At 38.4% G+C, this 22,898-nt stretch overlaps 1 long non-coding RNA gene across 2 annotated transcripts; it reads left to right on the top strand.

Annotated features, from left to right (window-relative positions):
- Positions 1-985: 985 nt before the first annotated feature.
- Positions 986-21,474, top strand: LOC143662695 (uncharacterized). Of its 2 annotated transcripts, none has more exons than XR_013165547.1 (3): positions 986-1,076; positions 18,455-18,514; positions 21,109-21,474. It is a non-coding gene; the product is annotated as an uncharacterized LOC143662695 (long non-coding RNA). The 2 variants fall into 2 exon arrangements; XR_013165546.1 differs by lacking the exon at positions 21,109-21,474 and adding an exon at positions 18,692-18,985.
- The last annotated feature ends 1,424 nt before the right edge of the window (positions 21,475-22,898 follow it).

The following is a 22,898-nucleotide window of genomic DNA, read 5'->3' as shown; positions in this document are numbered from 1 at the left end:
GTGGTCTTCAGTGCTGTTTGGCTCCTTTTCATAATTTCTATCTCTCTTTTGACCTTCTCTTTGTGGTTAGCTATCATTTTCCTGATTTCCTTCAGTTCTTTGCCCATGTTTTCTTTAGCACTTTCAGTGTGTTTAGGGCGTTTGTTTGCTTGTTTTTTCAGTTTTTGTCTGGAATGCTCCAAGTCTTATCTTCCTCATTGACTCTTCAAAGCTTCAGTCTTCCCCTTTGCCTGGGCCATCATTTCCTGTTTCTTCGTATGTTTTGTAATCTTTTGTGGAATCTGTATGTTTTGATATTTTACGGTGTTATCGCTAGAGTTTTGACTCTGAAACTTCTGTTCCTTAAACTGGTATCCAGCTAATGTTTTACTTGAGCTTTCCTTGAATGCCAGGTGCTAAAAAAGAATAAAAGAGGGAAACAAAAGAGAACAACTTTCCTAGTCTTTACAAATTGACCTATGTTAGTGTTCTTCAAAGCTTATCCATCCACTGAATTTAGAGAATAGCTCCAGGCCAAAGCATAAGGACCTGCTGGGTCCTTCCTGTGCATGATTCTTCTCTTAGGACATGCACATTTGCCCCTAGGAATTGCCTTATTTAAACGGTTCTGAGTGTCCCCTCTTCCTTAGGAAACAATTTTCTCATGGTCCTGGGTACTGCAGTTTTCTTACAGCCAGCCATCCCTTATCCCAGGCATCTACTTGACAGCTCTCCCACAGTGTTCTATAGAAGAGCTCCGTGAGCTGCCTTCTACATGCAGGGAAAGTTATAGAACAGCAAGTTCTTCAGATCACTACCATACAGATTAGGACACACTTATGTGCTCCCAGTTTTTCGCTGGTACATTAGCCTCTAGCAATTCATCAAGGTTCCCATTAAGTGTGCCTACCAGTTTACAATTTCATCAACTTTACCTTTTCAGAAAATGATGTCACTAGTGTCCCTCACAATAGTTAAGCCCATGAGTCATCAATGCAATACTCCTATTCAGTCTGAATTCACACTTGTCACATTCACAGTGATTTTTTTTTCTTGGGGAGGCACCAGGAATTGAACCCGGATCTCTGGCATGGCAGGTAAGAACTCTGCCACTGAGCCACCATTGCACCACATTCATAGTGATTTTATATTTAGTTGTAACAGTCTGTATATTTCATTATATCTTCTGGTGTGACTATGCTTAACATTTTACATATTGACCAATGTAAAGTGTAATCATAATATATCATAAAACTTTAGAACCACTGGGCAGGTACAGAATGGGGAAAGTACATGAACAACAGAATAAGTTTTCTGATTTCTTTAGAGGTATTAAATTGTAACAAAAAGTTTACTTGGAAAAGGATGCTTATGGAGACATGGAAGAGGGTAAATAAGAGGTTACTTGCTGATTTTAATACTGGTTATGGTAGGGATCCAGATAGTAATAGCAAAAATAAAGAAAACACTAAAATATTAATATGAAAATTTAAAAAATGCATGACTTCCTAAATATCAAAAGATACATCAAAGACAGAGAGAACAAATAGAACATGAAGACATATATTTATATTTGACATAAAAATGAAAATATATAAATATTGTTTGCTTATATAAATAGTTTTTTTTAACTTTTTTATTGCTTAATATAACATACACAAAGCAAAGGAAGAAAAAAGCTATAGTTTTCAAAGTACTCTTCAACAAGTAGTTGTAGGACAGATCCCAGAGTATGTCATGGCCAATGATTGCTTGCTTATATTTTTAAAATATTGAAAGAATGAACAAAGAAAAAGTTAAATGGTTACCTGTAAGAATAGGGAGGGGATAAGATAGAAGGGACAGAGATAGACGCGAGACTTTGAATATGTCTTGGAACCACGCTAAGATTTTATATAGTATAAAATGAAAGTTAACTCAATAAAAGCAAAGAAAGTAAATCCTAAAAATAAAATACAATGCTAAGCAAATGAACTTAATTGAGAATTTGGTTGGTGGTATAACCATGTACAGAACTATTTCAAGTAACTGTGAGTAACTTTTGTAGGCTATACCTTAAAAAAAAGTTCATAATAATATTTAAAAAGTGTTTTTCTAGTAATCAAATTATTGGAAGAGCATTGGTATTGTTTTTCTGAGACTGTTGTGTATGTATGTGGGATAAGGGATGTGATTAATTCTATTTCTGCCTTTGAATACAGAAATTGTTGGTGTGGGAGAAAGGAGATAAAGATATAAGACTGATTAATGACTGAACTTAAAATGGAACTATTAGTGTGAACTGCTGGTATATTTCATCTTTACAAAGCAATACATATTTTTTAGTTCTGTCACTGGAAAGACCTAGAAACAATGGTCAATCTAGTAAAGAACACGTGACCACAGAATTTTGATTGTGGTCTCTTTAATACCATATCTCACTTTAAAAAGTGGGGCTTGGAATATCTTTTTAAGCCAGGTCTGAAAGGATCTATCAGTATTACTAGGATCATAACAAAAGGACTTGAGATTCAAGCTAAATAGGCTCACATTGGCTAAAGAGAGCATCATTTAAAAAAAATATATTTTTATTGATAAATAACGTACAAACACAAGCATTCTTAACATACAAACATTCCATACATGGTATACAATCAATGGCTCACAATATCATCACATAGTTGTGTATTCATCACCATGATAATTTCTTAGAACATCTGCATCACTACAGAAAGAGAAACAAAAAGAAAAAAGAAAAAAACATACCATACCCCTTACCTCTCCCTCTCATTGACTGCTAGTATTTCCATTTACCCAATTTATTTTAACATTTGTTCCTCTTATTATTTATTTATTTTTAATTCATATTTTTAACTCATCTGTCCATACCGTAGATAAAAGGAGCATCAGAAACAAGGTTTTCACAATAACACTGTCACATTGCGAAAGCTATATCAGTATACAATTATCTTCAAGAAACATGGCCACTGGAACACATCTCTACAGTTTCAGGCACTTCCCTCTAGCCTCTCTAACACACCTTAAACTAAAAAGGGGATATCTACATAATGTGTAAGAATAAACTTCCAGGATAACCTCTCGACTCTGTTTGAAATCTTTTAGCCACTGACACTTTATTTTGTCTCATTTTTCTCTTCCCCCTTTTGGTAGATAAGTTTTTTTCAGTACCTCGATGCTGAGTCCCAGCTCATTCTAGGATTTCTGTCCCACATTGCCAGGAAGGTTTACACCCCTGGGAGTCATGTCCAGGTAGAGAGGGGGAAAGTGGTGAGTTTGCTTGTCATATTGGCTGAGAGAGAGATAGGTCACATCTGAGCAACAAAAGAAGTTCTCTGGGGGTGACTCTTAGGCTTAATTTTAAGTAGGCTTAGGCTATCTAAAGAGAACATCATTTGAGTATCAATAAGAATAATGACTGTAAAGGATTGAAACTTATCAACTCTGTTTAAATCTAAAAGATTTTTTTTTAAATGCTCCTTTTGGTAATATTATGGATGTTCTAGTTTGCTAGCTGCCAGAATGCAATATACCAGAAACAGAATGGTTTTTAAAAAAGGGAATTTAAACAGATGCTAGTTTACAGTTCCAAGGCCAAGAAAATGTCCCAGTTAAAACAAGTCTATAGGAATGTCCAATCTAAGGCAACCAGGGAAAGATACCTTGGTTCAAGAAGGCCAATGAAATTCAGGGTTTCTCTCTCAAGTGAGAAGGCACATGGCGAACACAGTCAGAGTTTCTCATTTAGCTGGAAGGGCGCATGGTGAACACAGCATCATCTGCTAGCTTCTCCTGGCTTCCTGTTTCATCTGCTGGCTTTCTCATGGCTCTACAAAAGGGGCTCTCTCCAAAATGTTTCCTCTTTTAAAAGATTCCAGCAAGCAACTCCACCTTCAATGGGTGGAGACACACCTCCATGGAAATCATCTAATCAAAAGTTACCACCCACAGTTGGGTGGGTCACATCTGCATGGGAACAATCAAATGATCCCACCCAGCAATATTGAATGAGAACTAAGAGACATGGCTTTCTGGGGTCCCCCATAGATTCAAACTGACACATTGGATCACCAAATTATGTTTTTTATTATTTTGAAAGCTTGTGATTAATTATTTTGAAAACTAGCAATTAAAGAGAATTACACATTTATTTTACCTTTCCAATGTAAACTTTACCTGAAGGAATCAAATATATATAGAGAGAGAGGAAATTTCTCTTTGTAGAATAATTCCACCTGATAAATTGAGATGGAATGATAGAATATTGTCAATATTGTTATTACAAACCCTAATAACTTAATGGATCCAGGTAATGATCATCAATGTAGCGAATATTATATCAAAGAGAGTCACCCCGACATTATCTACCTCATGTTGGAAGTAAATAATATTGCCTATGAAGAGCTTTTGGATACAGTAAAAGAAGAAACTGGACTCTAATCAAACCTGTAAATATAAAAGTCATTTTACAGGAAATTGTTCTAGTTTGCTAGCTGCCAGAATGCAATATACCAGAAATGGAATGGCTTTTAAAAAGGGGAACTAAATAAGTTGCTAGTTTACAGTTCTAAGATTGAGAAAATAGTCCAATTAAAACAAGTCTATAAAAATGCCCAATCAAAGGCATCCATCCAGGGAAAGATACCTTGGTTCAAGAAGGCCGATGAAGTTCAGAGTTTCTCTCTCAAGTGAGAAAGCACATAGCGAACACAGTCAGGGTTCCTCTCTCATCTGGAAGGGCACATGGCGAACACAATGTAATTTGCTAACTTCTTCTCTCCTGGCTTCTGGTTTCACGAAGCTCCCCAGAAGGCGTTTTCCTTTATCTCCAAAGGTCGCTGGCTCGTGGACTCTTGGCTTTGTGGTGCTGCAGCATTCTCTGTTCTCTCCAAATCTCCTTCATTCTCCAAAATGTTTCCTCTTTTATAGGACTCCAATAAACCAGTCAAGACCCACCCAAATGGGTGGAGGCATGTCATCACCTAATCCAGCTTAACAACCATTCTTGACTAAATCACATCATCCAAGGAGATGATCTGATACAGTTTCAAACATACAGTATTGAATAGGGATTATTCTACCTTTATGAAACGGGATTTGGATTAAAACATGGCTTTTCTAGGGGGCATACTTCCTTTCAAACCAGCACAGAAATACAGGGGACAGAGGAACAAACACATGAAATGACAGCACAGGGATGGAATCAGCAAATCCACAATGTGAGAAAACTGCACGGGACAAATAACCCCACTGATGGCAGAAGGGATCAGGTGAGGACAGGTAAGAGAGTGAAAGTTTATAAATAAAAGGAGACTCTTCTGACTCTTAAGTCAATCACTATGTATGACCTTTGCTTGAATCCTGATTCAAACAAACTAAAACATAAAATGTAGTACAACTAGGGAACTGTCAATACTGACAGTATTTGATAATATTGTGGAATTACTCTGGGGAGTGGTTATTTATATAGTGGTATGTTGAAAAAGAGAAGCATTTGTTATTTTAAAGATGTGTAGGGAAATATTCACAGATGATATGATATCTGAAATTTGCTTCAAAATACTTCAGTGGGGGAAGAGGTCGTGGGGTGGGAAAACAGAGGAAACAAAATCGGCCATCAGCTGATAATTATCGGTTTATTCTTCTTCTCTCTACTTTTGAACAAATTTAGACTTTCCCATAATAACAAAATGTAAGTGCATAAAAAAATTGTAAAGAAAGGGTTTTGAAAACTACAGTTAAATAAAAGAGTAAATCCTGGAATAACCACAGGAAAACATTATGGATTTTCAGGATAGCAGTTTCGAGATTAGCAAACCATATGGTGAACAGAATTTATCACCTAGGAAAGACAACGCTGCCTTTGTTTATACTAACTGTGTCTGTTAGCTGAGGTTTTGAAGTCATCTAGAAAACTCCTCACAAAATAACTAAAGTATTGAATATGCCAAAAATTGAGACTAACTGCAAAGCTGGACTTTTACCAAGTTGCCTGGCCATGCTCATGCTGGAAAATTAACCAGAGTCCCTCAAACGCATGAAAAATGTGCTGTTGGGTGGTATGTCTGCACGATCAAAAAAATTTAAGAGGTGTATTTATTTGTACAGTCTCCTACCAAATTAATGTGGAAAACACAAAAGAACTTAAATACGAGCCCCTGACATAAATATGTTCTCAGAGTCAAGAGAAATTGTTCCGTTTCTGCAGATATGAGGAAGACGTTGATGCACTCATCCTAGGTCAGTCTGTCAATCTCTTGTTCTTGAAAAATGATCGTTAGAACTGCATGAAGCTTATAAAGCAAAACCCCTGAAACAGTTTCTTCCCTATTCTCACTTACAGTTAGCAAGCGAAACTTCCTTTAACTGTTCTTCCATATGCCTTAATAATTCTCCCTGGGATTTAACATCACCCAGTTAAGAAAAAGAAGAACAGACCAAATCTTGAATTCCATCCAGAGGGCCACTTAGAAAATCATTATGGGGTACCACGTGGGGGCACTGACACTTCAGATGGAAGTGGCCTTTATGCCTTTTCATTTGCAGGAGGTGGCGCTCTGGAAAGCATGCTGGATCGGCTTTTTGATACTTCATATGGAGCCAAGATTCTACTATTTATTAGCTGTGCAACCTTGAGAGCTGTCCTCTCGCTTCCTCAGTGGTAAACGAGAAGAGCAGGGCAGCAAGGGGAGAGTCTGGTTACTTCTCTTTAAATATCCACTACAGATTTTAAGCCAGTGAGTCAGACCATGCCTGACTCCACTTTTCATCAATAACAGCAAGCACTAATTAAATACCCATGAATATCCACGTGCATTCAGGGCTGGCATGCCAAGGGAAGAATGCTTCCCACAAACCCATCAGGGTCCATGAATGAGTAGATAAAAAATGCAGAACATTTCAGATCTTCCCTGTAGAATGGCAACTCAGAGAGTCTTCCGGGGATGGTGTTGACTTGCGCTGGGACTTGAAGAATGAGTAGGAGGCTACTAGGAGAGATGTGAGGAGCAGAAAGAGGTGGGGAGGAAAGAATATTCCGGAGGAAGGAAAGGCTTGGAGACATTCAAGTCTAAGAACGTCTAAGGACATTGAGCAAGCTCCCCAAAGCGTCTTATAGAAAAGGGGAGATTGAGAACAGATTGCCAAGAGCTGTGGCTGCCCTGATAAGGAAACTGTGGCTCTTGGGGGACCAGCTGAGATTTTAAACTAGGGAAGCCCAAGATCAATTTGATCTTCCATTCAACATTGTCAACTCCTCTGAGTGCGCTTCTACTCGTCTATCGGTCATAGCAACGATATGACCTTATTCTCCTTATTCAGCAACATCACAGGCAAATTTTTGCACAATGCTGTGGACATGGTTTTCCCCATGCTACTAATTAGTTTAAACTTCTTTATTGTATAATATAACATATATACAAAATGAAGAAAAAAGAAATAATTTTCAAAGCACTCTTCGACGAGTAGTTACAAGACTGATCCCAGAGTTTGTCACGGGCTACCGTTCCATCATCTCAGATTTTTCTTTCTAGCTGCTCCAGAACACTAGAGGTTAGAAGAAATAAATATTTTTTTATCCTTACAATCGATGTTTTTTTATGAAAATTAACGTATATACAAAAAAGCAACAAATTTCAAAGCACAGTGCAACAATTAATTGTAGAACAGATTTCAGAGTTTGGTATGGGTTACAATTCCACAATCTTAGGTTTTTACTTCTAGCTGCTCTAAAATACTGGAGACTAAAAGATATATCAATATAATGATTCAGCAATCATACTCATTTGTTAAACCCGAACTTCTCTCTATAACTTCACCATCATCTTTGGTCTTTCTCCTACTTTTTAGGGGCTGTGCCTATTCTAACTTTTTCACGTTGGAAGGGGCTGTTGATAATATGGGTAAGGGAATGGAACTAGCCGATATGCTGGAGAGGCTGGCCCCTCTAGGTTTGAGGACTTTTCTGTTCCAGGGACCCACCTGAAGGTTGTAGGTTTCTGGAAATTTATTCTAGTGCATGGAATCTTTGTAGAATCTTATATATTGCCCTGGATGTTCTTTAGGATTGGCTGGAATGGTTTTGGTTGGGGTTTGATAAATTAAGATAGGGAGCAAGGTCCAACTGAAGCTTGCATAAGAGAGACCTCCAGAGTAACCTCTCAATTCTATTTGAACTGGAAAAATCATGCAAAAAAATATATTTTCCCATATACCACCCTATTATTAACACCTTGCGTTAGTGTGGGACATTCATTATAACTCATGAAAGAACATTTAGATAATTGTACTATTAACTATAGTCAACTATTTATAATAGGGTTCGTTGGTTGTGTTGTACAGTCTGCTATGGTTTTAAAAATTTTTATACTAGTAACATATCTACAACCCATAATTTTCCCCTTCTAACCAAAATCTCATGTATAATTCAGTGCTGTTAATTGCATTCACAATGTTGTGCTACTATTATCACCATCCATCACCAAAACTTTATAATCAACCCAAATAGAATCAGCTTTTATTTTAGATCTTCTGTGCATAGAAATCCTCCTCCAGATTATATTTAAATGGATTTTCTCCTTGTGCAAACTCTGCCTACAGTTCTTTCAAACCATTAGCATAAATTTATTGTCCTGGGCAGTATATAATGTATTTGTTTTCTGAAAGCTTTAATGCAGCTTCCAAATTGCTCACTTTATTCCCTGAGAACATCTTAACTAGCATGGAAGATTCTTTTTTATTTAGAGCTAAGAAAGCCAGCATTTATCTAAATCTTCTTGGAACAGAATGCCATACAAGTTATAAGCTTCCTGGAGATTGCAAAGAAAGAAAAACAGCAGAAAGGCTGGTTTCTGTCCTTTGGGGTGGGCAACCTAGCAGGACAGCTTCATAAGCACAAAGAAATGATTGAAAACACTGCTAAAATACACACAGAAGAGAAATTTGAGTGTGGCATCCTTAGAATAAGCCAGTTCTCAGAAACAAGATTTCAATATCTTTTCAGTGAGATCTTTCTCTAGAACATGATATTTGATGTCTATCAATGATTTTAAAATAAAGTTGGCCAGGAAAAAAAATTTTTTAATGTAACTGCACATGGTAAATCCAACTATTCTAATTTTAAGCTCGCAATGCCTGCTCTAATATGTCTTTTTCTTTCTCAAAAGCTCTCAGGCTTGGGTACAGAAAATTATCCTTTCCTGCTTTTTATGTAGTCATTTTGTCAGGGGTAAGTTTTGGGAAAAAAAATATTTCTTTTAGAAAATACTCAGCATAATAGTTTGCTCCAGATGGTGGTGCTGGCGAGGGGGTGTGAAAGTAAAAGGGACCAGCTCAGCATCCTTGGCTGGCTTTCCCTCAGACATTTGTGCTAGCAGGGTCTGTAAGGTACGTATAAGGCTATGGAAAAATGGTTTATAAAGGACAACTCCAGCCCACACCCTCTCATCTGCAACTCCAAAACTCACAAAACTGCAAAAACCAAGAGTCCTTCTAACTCATTTGGTGACAGACTCTGATCTGGTTCAGGTATTTACTTTATGCCATTTAGAATGAATATGCTTTGCTAGAGAAATATAAATGTGTTTGATGACAAAGGGCTGCCCCAGCGCCCAAGTAGCATAATTTACGCTCTACATTACGACTAAAAATTTTGAAAAATTCTGAATTCTGTGACAAATCTGGCTCCAATGGCTTCAGATCATAAATCTGTGATAGCAACAAGTAAGCACCTACTGCGTTCACGGTAGCTCTGCACATGTCATCCCATTTGAGCTTCACCAGGCCCTGTGATAGAGGTATTACTTTTTCTGTGTTAATGATGGAGAAACTGAGGCTCAGAAAAGTTAAGTAATTCATCCATGACCACAAACTCAGCAAGTGGTGGAGCCAAGACGCAAAGTCAGGTCTGTCTGATTGCAAAACTCATTCTCATTTCATTTGCCTGGGGGACTTTCTTTTGCTCACTGTACCTGGTCACCAGCCCCCCAGAGCCACTGTTAATATCCTTTAGGCCTACAGAGGTGAGAAGGGGAAAGAAGGTCTTCAGCGTCTGTGCAAAGCTAGGTTGTGTTGTTGCCCCTTTGGACATCTGGTGGGTGTCTTCTCGCCAGACCTACATTTTTAATGCCGATTCACTGCCATCTAGTGGTTATTTTAAGGTCAATTTTGCATTAACTATTAGCATGAAATACCATCATTTATTTCTAAGAGGCGGAGAATTTGGTCCTACATGTTGTTGAAAAAATAACAGCATTTGCAGTAAAAAAGAGACTAACCTAGGCGAATATTTATAAAAGGAAATAAATTTTATGTTCACATTCTTCGAATAAAGAACTAGTGAGATGGACGGGTTTTGCAAAGGGTTTATAAAATCTCAGTAAGAACTGACCTAAATTTTCAGATTAAATCTCTATGTAGGCTGCTTAGGAAAATAAAAGCATTCACTGACGAGGTTTTCCAAGCCTTTCTCCCTTTATTGCCAGAGACTGTTTCTGCTCTAATGATAATATTTACAACGCAAATTCTCGTTTGCAATGTACATTTTCTACATGAAATTAATAATATTCATTCTTCTCCTCATTTACATAACTTTCCTCTCCAAGACAGATAACCTCTCGCTCATCTTTGGCAAGCATAATGTGATTTATAAATTTCAAGTGGGACAAAAGCAATATTCCCATTCAAATAAAAGTTTATAGGCATTATAAATACATATTCAGTCTGTTTCAATCTAATAATATTTATTGAGCTGCTGGAAAGTCCTGGAATAGGTTCAAATATAGCTCCAGCAGCTTCTTGGTCTCAAGTTGTTCAGCATGCAGAGAAGGGAGATTGGCAAATATATAATGAAGGTGAAATAGAGAATATCTACCAAATTGGAAAACTGGAATAGTAGATGGTTAAAATCCTGAAGCAGCTCATTGCCTTGCTACTTTCAAACATCAGAGCCTGGGAATTCTTAACACCGAAGTGATCTCTCGGATACTCTGGCTTTCCATTAACCTTAGGTACCTATTGGGGGACCAGTTAAAAAATTAAGGTTGTTTTGGGGTTAAAATTTTATACCCATAAAATCCTAGAGGAGAAATAACATGATGTCAGAATCATGTGATGGCCATTGCATTTAAGCAGCGAATCTTGTGTGAAGGGAACACACTAAAATGAAGCAGATACCAAAAATTCACTTTAACACTATGTAGTTGGAAAAAAAAAAAAACATGATTCCTTTTACTTGCTTTAAGTTTTACTGATATAATGAGAGGCCAATGGCCTGGGGGAACCTAAGGTATTTTCTCTGTGGAAATGTAACCATCCTTGTCACAATTTGGTAGTAGTCCTGCCCCACTCCTCTCAGCAACCCATCCCTCCACAATTTTAGGTTTTTCATTCCAGCTGTTCCAAGACAACGCAGACTAAGAGAAATATCAATATAATGATTCAGGAGTCATGCTCATTTGTTATATCTTATCTTCTCTTTTAGAACTCCATGCTCTTCTTTGATCTTTTTTTTTTTCATCTATTATATATGCATATGCCATGTCATCATCTTAGGTGTATAATCAGTGGTTCACAATATCATACAGCTGTGCATTTATCATCACAATCGAGTTTTTTTCTTTTTTTTGTGAAAAATAACAGAGAATAAAGCAATAAATTTCAAAGCACATTGCAACAATTAGTTGCATGTTCCTCTCCTTCGCGGTCACTTCTTCATTCTGAATTGTGACAGTGCCTTGCTAGGGTGGAACCGTTTGTTCATGGGGCTGCTCTCAGATTTCATCCCACCCAAACCCAAGCAAAACTGCAGTAATGTGCTGTCCCCATTTCTGCCTCTAGGTGTGTGTTGACTCAAGGGGAGCTAAGCAGCAAAAAGGGCAGGACTCTGCAACGAGCAAGAAAAAAGAGTGGTCTGCAAAACGCTAAAGGGAAGGTCCGCCCTGCCGGGAGCACGTGTGCTGCGGGAGGGGGCGCGGCTGCGTCCACAACGGTCCGCATGGGACCCAGGATGCCCTGCAGTCCGCCTCCCACCCCCACCCCCAGCCCCGCCGAGTGGAGACTGACCCCGTGCGTGATTCAGTCCTGGCACCGACCCAATGCCTCATGCGAGAAACTAGAGGTCCTCGTGTAAGATGGTCAGCGCTGAAAGCATGTCTTTGCTGAGTTGGAAAATCAAAGTAACAAAAACTGGTAAAACGATCACTTGAGTTCCTAAGATATGTATAAACTTGATCTGAGCCTTTAAAAAGACGGAGGCCTGTTTCGGGTCAATATGGCGGCTTAACAATGAGCGCGTTTTAGTTCGTCCTCCAGAACAACTACTAAATAACCAGAAACAGTACAGAACAGCTGCTGGGGCCATGTCAGTGACCAGACACACAGCGTACCCCAGTCTGGACCAGCTGGACCGGCTGCAAGCACCCCCCTGAACCGTGAGTTCCTAAAGCTGCGGCGGCCATCACCCCTCCCCCATAGGCCACTTCCCAGAGGCTAAAGGAAAGGACTTTACCAGCAGCAGGGACTGGGCACAATCAAATGCCAATTGTGGAACTAATTAACAAATTCTGACTACTAAAAATAGGCCCCCAGCTTAGGTGAACCTGATCAAGGCAGAGGTTGCTCATTTTTGCCCCGGCGCCAAGGGGGCAGGACTAACAGAAAAAGGGGGAAAAAAAAAGAAGGAAACAGAGGTTTTTGTGGCTGTGTATCTACAAAGGCTTGACTACCTCTGGATATAGCGGCAGGACTTTTCAGGCTGCAACTGCCCCAGGCATAGGCAGAAGTGAGCTCTTTTGGGGGCTTGTCTGGAGCCTGTGCCTTCCCCATGGAAGGGGTGAAGCCCAACTCAGGTGGAATCCCTCATCAAAGAATTCAGACACCAGGGCTTGGTAATTTGAAGCCATTAAAACCAGCCTATAACCTCTCCTCTGTCTCCACCATGCCCCCAGCAGGGAGAGTCTGCCAAAGTTAAAGGTACCACATCATCTTATGCTGGTGGGACCTGCAGTCAGACAAGCGCCACATACTGGACAGGATAAGAAAAACAGAGTCCAGAGACTTCACAGAAAAGTCTTTCAACCTGCTGGGTCTCACCCTCAGGGAAACCTGACGCAGGTGACTCCTCCTGATAGCAGGCCAGTTCGGTCTGGGAAAATCTGGCTGGGGTATATAATATCCAAGTAGACCCTCCTAAGTGTGGGGGGAAAAAGGCACCACACAAGCAGGGCAAGAAACAAGAAAACAAGAACGGAAAAATTCTCCTCTGTTAAACAAAACTTAAGCTAAAGGTCCAGATAAAGCTGAATGGAATGTCAAAGAACAGATAGACAACAAATTCATCCAGCAAGAAAACCCTAGATAAAAGAAGTGAAAGCAATCTCCAGAATAAACTAATTAAGGTAATTAAATGCCTAGACACCAGCAAAAAATAACAAATCACACTAGGAAAATTGAAGAGATGGCCCAGACAAAGGAACAAACCAACAATTCAAATGATATACAGGAACTGAAACAATTAATTCAGAATGTATGAACAGACATGGAAAACCTCATCAAAAACCAAATCAATGAATTGAGGGAGGATATAAAGAAGGCAAGGAAAGAACAAAAAGGAGAAACTAAAAGTCTGAAAAAACAAATCACAGAACTTATGGGAATGAAAGACACAGTAGAAGAGATGAAAAAACAATGGAAACCTATAATGGTAGATTTCGAGAGACAGAACATAGGATTTTTGAACTGGAGGACGGAACATCTGAAATCCAACAAGAAATAGTAACTATAGGAAAAAAAATGGAAAAATATGAGCAGGGACTCAGGGAATTGAAAGACAATATGAAGTGCACGAATATACGTGTTGTGGGTGTCCCAGAAGGAGAAGAGAAGGGAAAAGGAGGAGAAAAACTAATGGAGGAAATTATCACTGAAAATTTCCCAACTCTTATGAAAGACTTAAAATTACAGATCCAAGAAGTGCAGCATACCCCAAAGAGAATAGATCCAAAGAGACATACTCCAAGACATTTAATAATCAGAATGTCAGAGGTCAAAGAGAAAGAGAGGATCTTGAAAGCAGCAAGAGAAAAGCAATCCATCACATACAAGGGAAGCCCAATAAGACTATGCGCAGATCTCTCAGCAGAAACCATGGAGGTGAGAAGACAGTGGGATAATATATTTAAATTATTAAAAGAGAAAAACTGCCAACCAAGAATTTCATATCCAGCAAAATTGTCCTTCAAAAATGAGGGAGAAATTAAAACATTTTCGGACAAAAAATCACTGAGAGAATTTGTGACCAAGAGACCAGCTCTGCAAGAAATACTAAAAGGAACACTAGAGACAGATACGAAGATAGAAGAGAGAGGTGTGGAGAAGAGTGTAGAAAGGAAGACTATGAGTAAAGGTAAAAAGAAGGAAAATTAGATATGACATATAAAATCCAGAAGGCAAAATAGCAGAAGAAAGTACTACCCATGCAGTACTAACACTGAATGTTAATGGATTAAACTCTCCAATCAAAAAACACAGTCTGGCAGAATGGATTAAAAAACAGGACCCATCTATATGCTGTTTCTACTCAAAGGACATGAGGCCAAGGACACAAATGGACATTTACACACCAATGTTTATAGCAGCATTATTAACAATTACCAAGAGATGGAAACAGCCAAAATGTCCATCAATAGACAGTTGACTAAACAAACTGTAACATTTACATAAGATGGAATATTATGCAGCTGTAAGACAGAATAAAGTTATGAAGTATGTAACAACATGAATGGACCTTAAGGACATTATGCTGAGTGTGATTAGCCAGAAACAAAAGGACAAATACTGTATGGTCTCACTGATATGAACTGACATTAGTGAATAAACTTGGAATATTTCCTTGGTAACAGAGCCCATCAGGAGATAGAATTAGGGTGAGATATTGGGTAATTGGAACTGAAGGGATACAAATTGTACAACAGGACTGAATATAAAAACTCAGAAATGGACAGCACAATACTACCTAACTGTAATGTAATTATGTTAAAACACTGAATGAACCTGCATGTGAGAATGATAGAGGGAGGAGGGCTGGGGACATAAATGAAATCAGAAAGAAAGATAGATGGTAAAGATAGAGATGGTATAATCCAGGAATGCCTAGAGTGTATAATAATAGTGAAATGTACAATGTACAAATTTTAAAAATGTTTTTGCACGAGGAAGAACAAAGGAATGTCATTATTGCAGGGTGCTGAAAATAGATAATTAATACTTTAAAATGTCACCTTATGTGTGAGACTAAAGCAAAAAATGTTTATTTGTTACAAAAATTATATTTTGACTAGAGCATTTCCTAATATAACTCATGTAGATAGTTTGATTGAATGTCATAAGTACTTGGAATCTCAGGTAGGACATGAGATTTTGTTGGTTTGTCCAGAGTGATGCCCTGATGAATCCCAGAGTGATTTGATCAGTGACTAGAAAAGTATTTGCAAGCCCTCTTTGGGGAACGGTGAGAGTGGGGAAAAATTCAACTTCCCCAAGTTGAATTCTTGATATTCTCAAAAGCAGTGTGGACAACCAAAGCTATAGGCTGAACCCCCAGTCTTGGGGTTTGTTCATATGAAACTTAACCCCACAAAGGATAGGTCAAGTCTACTTAAATTTAGGCCTAAGAGTCACCCCCAGGAGAGCCTCTTTTGTTGCTCAGATGTGGCCTCTCTCTCCAGCCAACATGATGAGCAGTCTCACCACCCTCCCCCTCTCTGCGTGGGACATGACCCCCAGGGGTGTGGACCTTCCTGGCAATGTGGGACAGAGATCCTGGAATGAGCTGAGACTCAGCATCAAGGGACTGAGAAAAACCCTAGAATGAGCTGAGAATTAATATCAAGGGATTGAGAGAACCTTCTCGACCGAAGCGGGAAGAGTGAAATGAGACTAAGTGTCAATGGCTGAGAGATTCCAAACAGAGTTGAGAGGTTATCCTGGAGGTTATTCTTATGCATTAAGTAGATACCACCTTGTTGTTCAAGATGTAGCGGAGAGGCTGGAGGGAAAGCCTGAAAATGTAGAGCTGTGTTCCAGTAGCCATGTTCCATGATGATGATTGAACAATGATATAGCTTTCACAATGAGACTCTGTGAATGTGAAAACCTTGTGTCTGGTGCTCCTTTTAGCTACTATATCAACAGAAGAGTAGAACGTATGGAATAAAAATAAATAATAGGGGGAACAAATGTTAAAATAAATTTAATTTGAAATGCTAGTGGTAAATGAAAGCGAGGGGTAAGGGGTATGGTATGTATAATCTTTTTTTTTCTTGTTATCGTTTTATTTCTTTTTCTGTTGTCTTTTTATTTCTTTTTCTAAATCGACACAAATGTTCTAAGAAATGATGAATATGCAACTATGTGATGATATTAAGAATTATTGATGGTATATGTAGAATGGAATGATATCTTAATGTTTTGTTTGTTAATTTTTTTTAATTAATAAAAAAAGTTAAAAAAAAAAGACGGAGGCCTTATTATTATTGTTGTTATGAAGAATAACGTACATACAAAAAAGCAATAAGCTTCAAAGCATGCCACAGCAGTTAGTTATAGAACAGATTTCAGAGTTTCGGACGTGTTCCACAATTTTAGGTTTTCCATTCCAGCTGTTTCAAGACAACACAGACTAAGAGAAATATCAATATAATGATTCAGGAGTCATGCTCATTTGTTATATCTTCTCTTTTAGAACTCCATGCTCTTCTTTGATCTTTTTTTTTTTTTGTATCTATTATATATGCATATGCCATGTCATCATCTTAGGTGTATAATCAGTGGTTCACAATATCATATAGCTGTGCATTTATCATCACAATTGAGTTTTTTTCTTTTTTTGTGAAAAACAACAGAGAATAAAGCAATAAATTTCAAAGCACATCGCAACAATTAGTTGTAGAACAGATTTCAGAGTCTGGTATGGATTACGTTCCACAATTTTAGGAAAAAATGGAGGCTTTTGATGAGGTGTAAGCATCACAATGTGTTTATTCTTGACAAGTACAGCAAATGTAAAAGACCCTTATTAACGGCCAGGACCCTCCAAGTTCCTCAACTATTCTGTATCTGGATTCCTTTATCTGTGAAAGTGGGAGAGTAACAGACCTACCTCTGAGGGTATTACAAGGATTTAATGAGTAAATAAATGTAAGCCACTTGCACAGGCAAATCCTTCCATAAATGTTAACTTTTATTATTACTTGTTTACAATAATATTTGTTAACAATTTACTGGGCTAGCATAAACACGATGCAAATTTTCCCATTTTATCCACTATCGTGTGTATTCTTCAGTGACATTAGTTACATTCACAATATTGTGCTACCAACACACCCATCCATTACCAAAACTTTACCATCACCCCAAAGAGAAACTCTGTACTGCATAACTGTTATTTCCCCGTTTCCACCCCACCACCCTAATCCCTGTTAACCTATAATTCCCTCGCTGTTTCTATGCATGTGTATATTCTAGCTATCTCATATAAGTGAAATCATGCAATGTTTGTCCTTTTCTGTCTAACTTATTGCATTTAACACGGTGCTTTTACAAGTCATCCAGGTTGAAGCATACATCAGAACTTCTGCATTCCTTTTAACGGCTGAGTAATATATCGTATACACATACCACATTTTGTTTATTCCTCTTTTGATGGACACATGGGTTGCTTCCACTTTTTAGTTATTGTAATCATGTTGCTATGAACATTGGCTTACAGATATCTGTTTGGGTCCCTGTCTTCAATTCTTTGGGTGTATACCCAGATCATATGGTATCTCTTTTTTTTGTTTAACTTTCTTAGGAACTGCCAAATTGTTTTCCACAGCATCTGCTCCTTTTTACAACTCCATTAGTAATGCATGAAGGTTCCTATTTCTCTGCATCCTTGCCAACTTATTTTCTACTTTTTTGTTTTAATAATTGCCATTCTGGTGGACATGGTATCTCATTGTGGAGTCTGCATTTCCTTAATGTCTAACGATGTAGAACATCTTTTCGTATATGTATAAGCCATTTGTATATCTTTCGAGAAGTGTCTATTCCATTCCTTTGTCCATTTTTAAATTGTGTTTTTTTGACGTTTTGACGTTATTATACATATAAAAAGTGAACTTAGCAATAACTTGTCAGGCTCTACGTGAGATTATTTATAAATTTTAACTGATTTAATATCCCTTGGGGAGTTACTTTACCCCATTTTACAAGTAAGAAAGCAGATGCTTAGAAAAATTAAATAGCATGTCACACAATAAATAAACAGTGGAATGGCATTAAAAACCAAGCGTGTCTGATTCCAAAGCTTGGATTCTTTCTATTACATCTAAAAGTCATGTTTAATTATTAAAATACAATTGGGCTGTATTTTTCCTCTTAGATTACTGGAATCCAAGATAAAAAGAGAAACAGGATTGATAGATGTGTTTCTTTGTAGGACTCAATTGCTCCATCAAGAAAAGAGTAAAAACTGGGGGCCACAATCTAAGAGAAATTTGTAAGTATATATTGAAAATTACAAATGGGCACCATTATTAAGTGCAGTATTATGAAAATAAACAAAAAGTGTCTTCAGGTAATTGATATTTAAAAATGTCCCTTGATGAAATCCATCTCATTGAAGATATTTCCGCAGGCAGTGCTATATAATGATACAGAAATATATATTTTTCAGGTGATCTAACATGTTTCAAGGTGACAGTTTGGAAACCCTAAAGAATGTCAAATATGTCCCTTGGGAAAATGCGCCTCATGTTTCAGTTTCTTGATTGGAGTTCCTTCAGGATCAGGCCAGTGATCAATTTAGCACTGAGTTCTCAGAAGATTCCAGTCCGAGAGAACTAGGACACAACTCTATTCAGGATTCTAAGGATCACTTCTTCAATTTTTTTTATTAAAAATAAGTTTAAATGCCAGTACTCACCTACCATGAAAAAAATAAACTCTCCAACCTCCAGTAGGTACAGGAAATGAAGAGACAAAAATTCAATAGAAAAAAAATCAATAAAAAACCCATTTAAGGTTTTGGCTTCCATGGAGTTCCATACAGCACACGTATTTGAAAATCTTTTAAAATGATAAAATCAGCAGTGTGTGAGAGGTTCCTAATGATTCCCTGGCTTCTTGGAAATTTGGGCAGTGCACCCAGTAGCAGATTAATTGTCACAAATGGAGAATGGAGTGGTAGTTAATACTCTAAGTTTAGAACTTTGGCGAGCTCTAAGAAAACAATGGAAGCATTAGGGTTGTGTTGGGACTTTTTCTTTTTAACCCCTCTCCAACTTTGGAGAAAAGCACATGCACATGTGTGCGTGCACACACACACACACACACACACACACCACTCCCATGCAGGTAAGAAACCGCATTTCCTATCTGCAGCTTGCACAGCTTGTTGTATTCTGTTTTGCTTTGCTTATGTAGTGGTTGTTGAGTCAGTGTTTATTTTGTACTGAGAGTACAGCATTAAGATTCATTATTTTTCATGTCATGAAAGTTATCAGGATTGTTGTCTAATCTGGAAAAACCTTCTATTAGATTTCTTTCATGTAGCACTCTAAGAATTCAGGATATTTCAAGTTCCTTGTGCAGTGATCAATCTTAAGTACCATTTAAACAGATGACACTCAACAGTTTGTCATTTATGTCCTCATTGTGAAAGAGAATAGCTTCATGTTATCTTTATCAATGTCAGTATTTCATGAGGATGCATACAACTTTGCACCTTTACACAGTTTTCAGTATGTAGATCTGTGCCCTAGAAAAATGAAATCTAATTCCCATCAAAAGGAGAAAAAAGGGTGGGCCATGGTGGCTCAGCAGGCAGAGTTCTTGCCTGCCGTGCCTGAGACCTGGGTTCAATTCCTGGTGCCTGCCCATGTTAAAAAAAAAAGTGCCCGAGATGTTTGTGTAATTGTTTATGTTGTATTATGGGATATATTCCCGACTAAAGAGAACTGCTGTCTTGACCAAAAGTCAACAAGAGTTGGATTTTCTACCTTCTGTTTTCTGTGACTGGTGAATGAAGGGATTTTTCAAAGACTAGCTCTGGGACGTGTCTCCTCCACTGTCCACATACATACAGCATCCAGCTCTGTAGGGTCCGTTCATGGAACAGTGTGACCTGTGGCCCTACACATTCACGCCAGGATCCAGGGTGCACTGACACCGTGGTCTGGAAGGGTTCCTGCAAATCATTCTTACCCCAGGATGGTTAGCAGCAGCAAACGACATGTGGAAGCAACTGTGAACCACATACATATATCTCATGAAACCCAACTAAAGGCCACCTTGCCTCAGCTTTCCCTTAGCCAGACCCCCCCAAAATGCCTGCAACTCCTGATTGTCAGCAAACACAAAAGGAAGGGTGACAGAGAGGAAGCCAGGATGGAAAGAGGCAGTGATCTTAATTGATTACAGTGAAAATATCTCATTATTACAAATTTTACAAAAACATGTGATCAAATGAACACATTGGTAGCACCAGTCCCAAGGTTTTAAAGGGGACATGTGCAGCTGGGGAATCCTGAAGGTTAAGATTTTATTAGCTTCATAATGAATTAGCTTTTAACACTCCATGAATATTTGTTGAATAAAGTAAGGAAGGAATAAGCAATCTTCAAGGTTCAAACCCAGATCTCCAAAATCCAAGTACCAAGCTATTTCAATCACACCATTGATTACAGTACATCTTATGTGCTGGTGATATCCAGCTGAAAACCCATAGATCATTGGAAATGTTCTCAACATCTCTATATGTTAACAGGCCATGGTGTAAGTGTTGTCTGGTGATCAAGAAACAGCAGAGAAGAAAACACTGGAGAAATGGTGGGAATGGTATTTTAAAACTGAGAAGCATTCAGTTCTCATCCCTGGCAATGGCAAGGAGTGACTCTGCTGGGCAAGTGGCTTTTCCCCTTGAAACCACTGTCCTTGTATAAGAGCCTGGCCCATGAACAGTAGGCAATAAATGGCAGCCAAGCCATCATCATCGTTGTTTTGGGAAGCCTGCTCAGATACATGACTTGACAACTCACCTCAATGTCTTCTGACCCTTTGCCAGATCCTGCCATTCTCTCTTCTTTATACCAGGTTCTCAAAGCATGGGAAGGAAGCCTAGCAGTGCCTGGTGCCCTGAGCCTTGACAGTGTGACGTCAACTGTCCTTAGATGAGAAGACACGGAGAGAGAAGAAGACCATGTGAAGACAGAGGCAGAGTGTGGAGTGATCCATCTACAAGCCTGGGGCCACCAGACTGGAAGAGGCCAGGAAGGATTCTCCTTAAGAGACTTCAGAGGAAATGCAGCCCCTTCTGACATCTTGATTTTGAATATCTGACCTCTAACACTAAGAGAGAATACATTTCTGTTGTTTTAAGCCAAGTTAAACAGAACTTGTTTAACAAAACAAAGCAAAAAAAATTTGTGACATTTTTGTCATGTCTTCTGCTGTATGTTTCCAAACACAATCCTGATATGATTATACTTATCAGTTTTGCTTTTTTACATTTTTATAAACAAATGATAAAAACAAATCAGGTACTAACAAATAGACTTAGATTAATAAAATAAATAGAAGATGCAATGTAGTGTAGTATTGTTTATCATTTGGTGAAAATAGTTTATTATATATTTCTAATTATATACTTTCCAAAATTCTCTCCCTTTTCAATACCCCATCTTCTATATGCAAGCGTGTGTATGCAAATGGCTAGTCTTTAGTTAAAAATACATATAAATTCTTAAAATATATCTCATCTTTTATAGGCATAAGCACAAAAATAAAGACATTCATGAAAATTTGAAACTTTCATTTTTAAATCACAGTTAAAGAAGTCCTGCCTTTAAAATACGGGCACCATCATTAGAAAAAGAATTGCTAGCTTCCTTATATTTTCAACAGTGCAGGTATTATTAAAATGAATTTTAATTCCACCTGCATTGGTCTTAAATGACAAGGTGAAAGAGATGGTAACCTAAGGCTTTAGAGTTTTTGCCCTGTTTTAGAGAATTCTAGAAACCCGTATCACTAAGAAAAGAAGGATCATCACAACAGTGAGTAGAGTGTTTTGGATTTAGGGACAGCCATGCCGTGGGTTCAGACAATGGGCAGGACTGGGGGAGAATACCGCAAATTAATTTAGACAGTGGGTGTTTTGGTTTGCTGAAACTGATGAAATGCAATGTACCAAAATGGATTGGCTTTTGCAATGGGATTTATTAACTTACAAGTTTACAATTCTGAGGCCATAAAAACATTGAAACCAGGCTGTTGGTGATCTTTCCTTCGGGGCTCCCCACCCACACATGTCCCTTTTAAAGCCTTGGGACTGGTGCTACCTCTGTCACATGGAAAGGCACAAAGCAATGTCATCTGGTCTCTCCCTTCTCTCCTGGGTTTCATTGCCTCCAGCTTCTGGCTTCTGTGGCTTGGCCTCAGAGCTTCTCTGGGGCTTTTTTCTGTGAGCTTTTCTGAATTTTCTCTCTTTCAAAGGACTCCAATAAAAGGATTAAGACCCACCTGGGGCATGCCTTGACTGAAATAACCTAGTCAAAAGTTCCCACCCCATAGGAATAGATTAGATGATTTTTTCCAGGGTCCCCTGGAAGAGTCTCCTGGGAGATTCTCCCATATAGCCAAGGCTGAGACCACTGATCCAGATTGAGGGGTGGCAGACTCCTGACATCTTCGGTGGAAGGTGAGCTCATGAACACAGAGGTAAGCCTAACAGCCCACCATTACCACCGGAAGTGAGCCAAGTGGTGTCCTCGTGCTCCCAGGGTTCATTTGCTCTTGTGACAATCACATGAGGTGCATGCTACTTTCACTTTACATTCAGGACAACTGAGGGTTAGGCATATTAAGTTCCTTGATCAAGTCCA

The sequence above is a fragment of the Tamandua tetradactyla genome, chromosome 18 (genome assembly GCF_023851605.1).
Source record: "Tamandua tetradactyla isolate mTamTet1 chromosome 18, mTamTet1.pri, whole genome shotgun sequence".
Classification (NCBI taxonomy): domain Eukaryota; kingdom Metazoa; phylum Chordata; class Mammalia; order Pilosa; family Myrmecophagidae; genus Tamandua; species Tamandua tetradactyla.
Note: the sequence above shows the minus strand (reverse complement) of the source record. Positions and strands in the feature narration are given on the sequence as shown.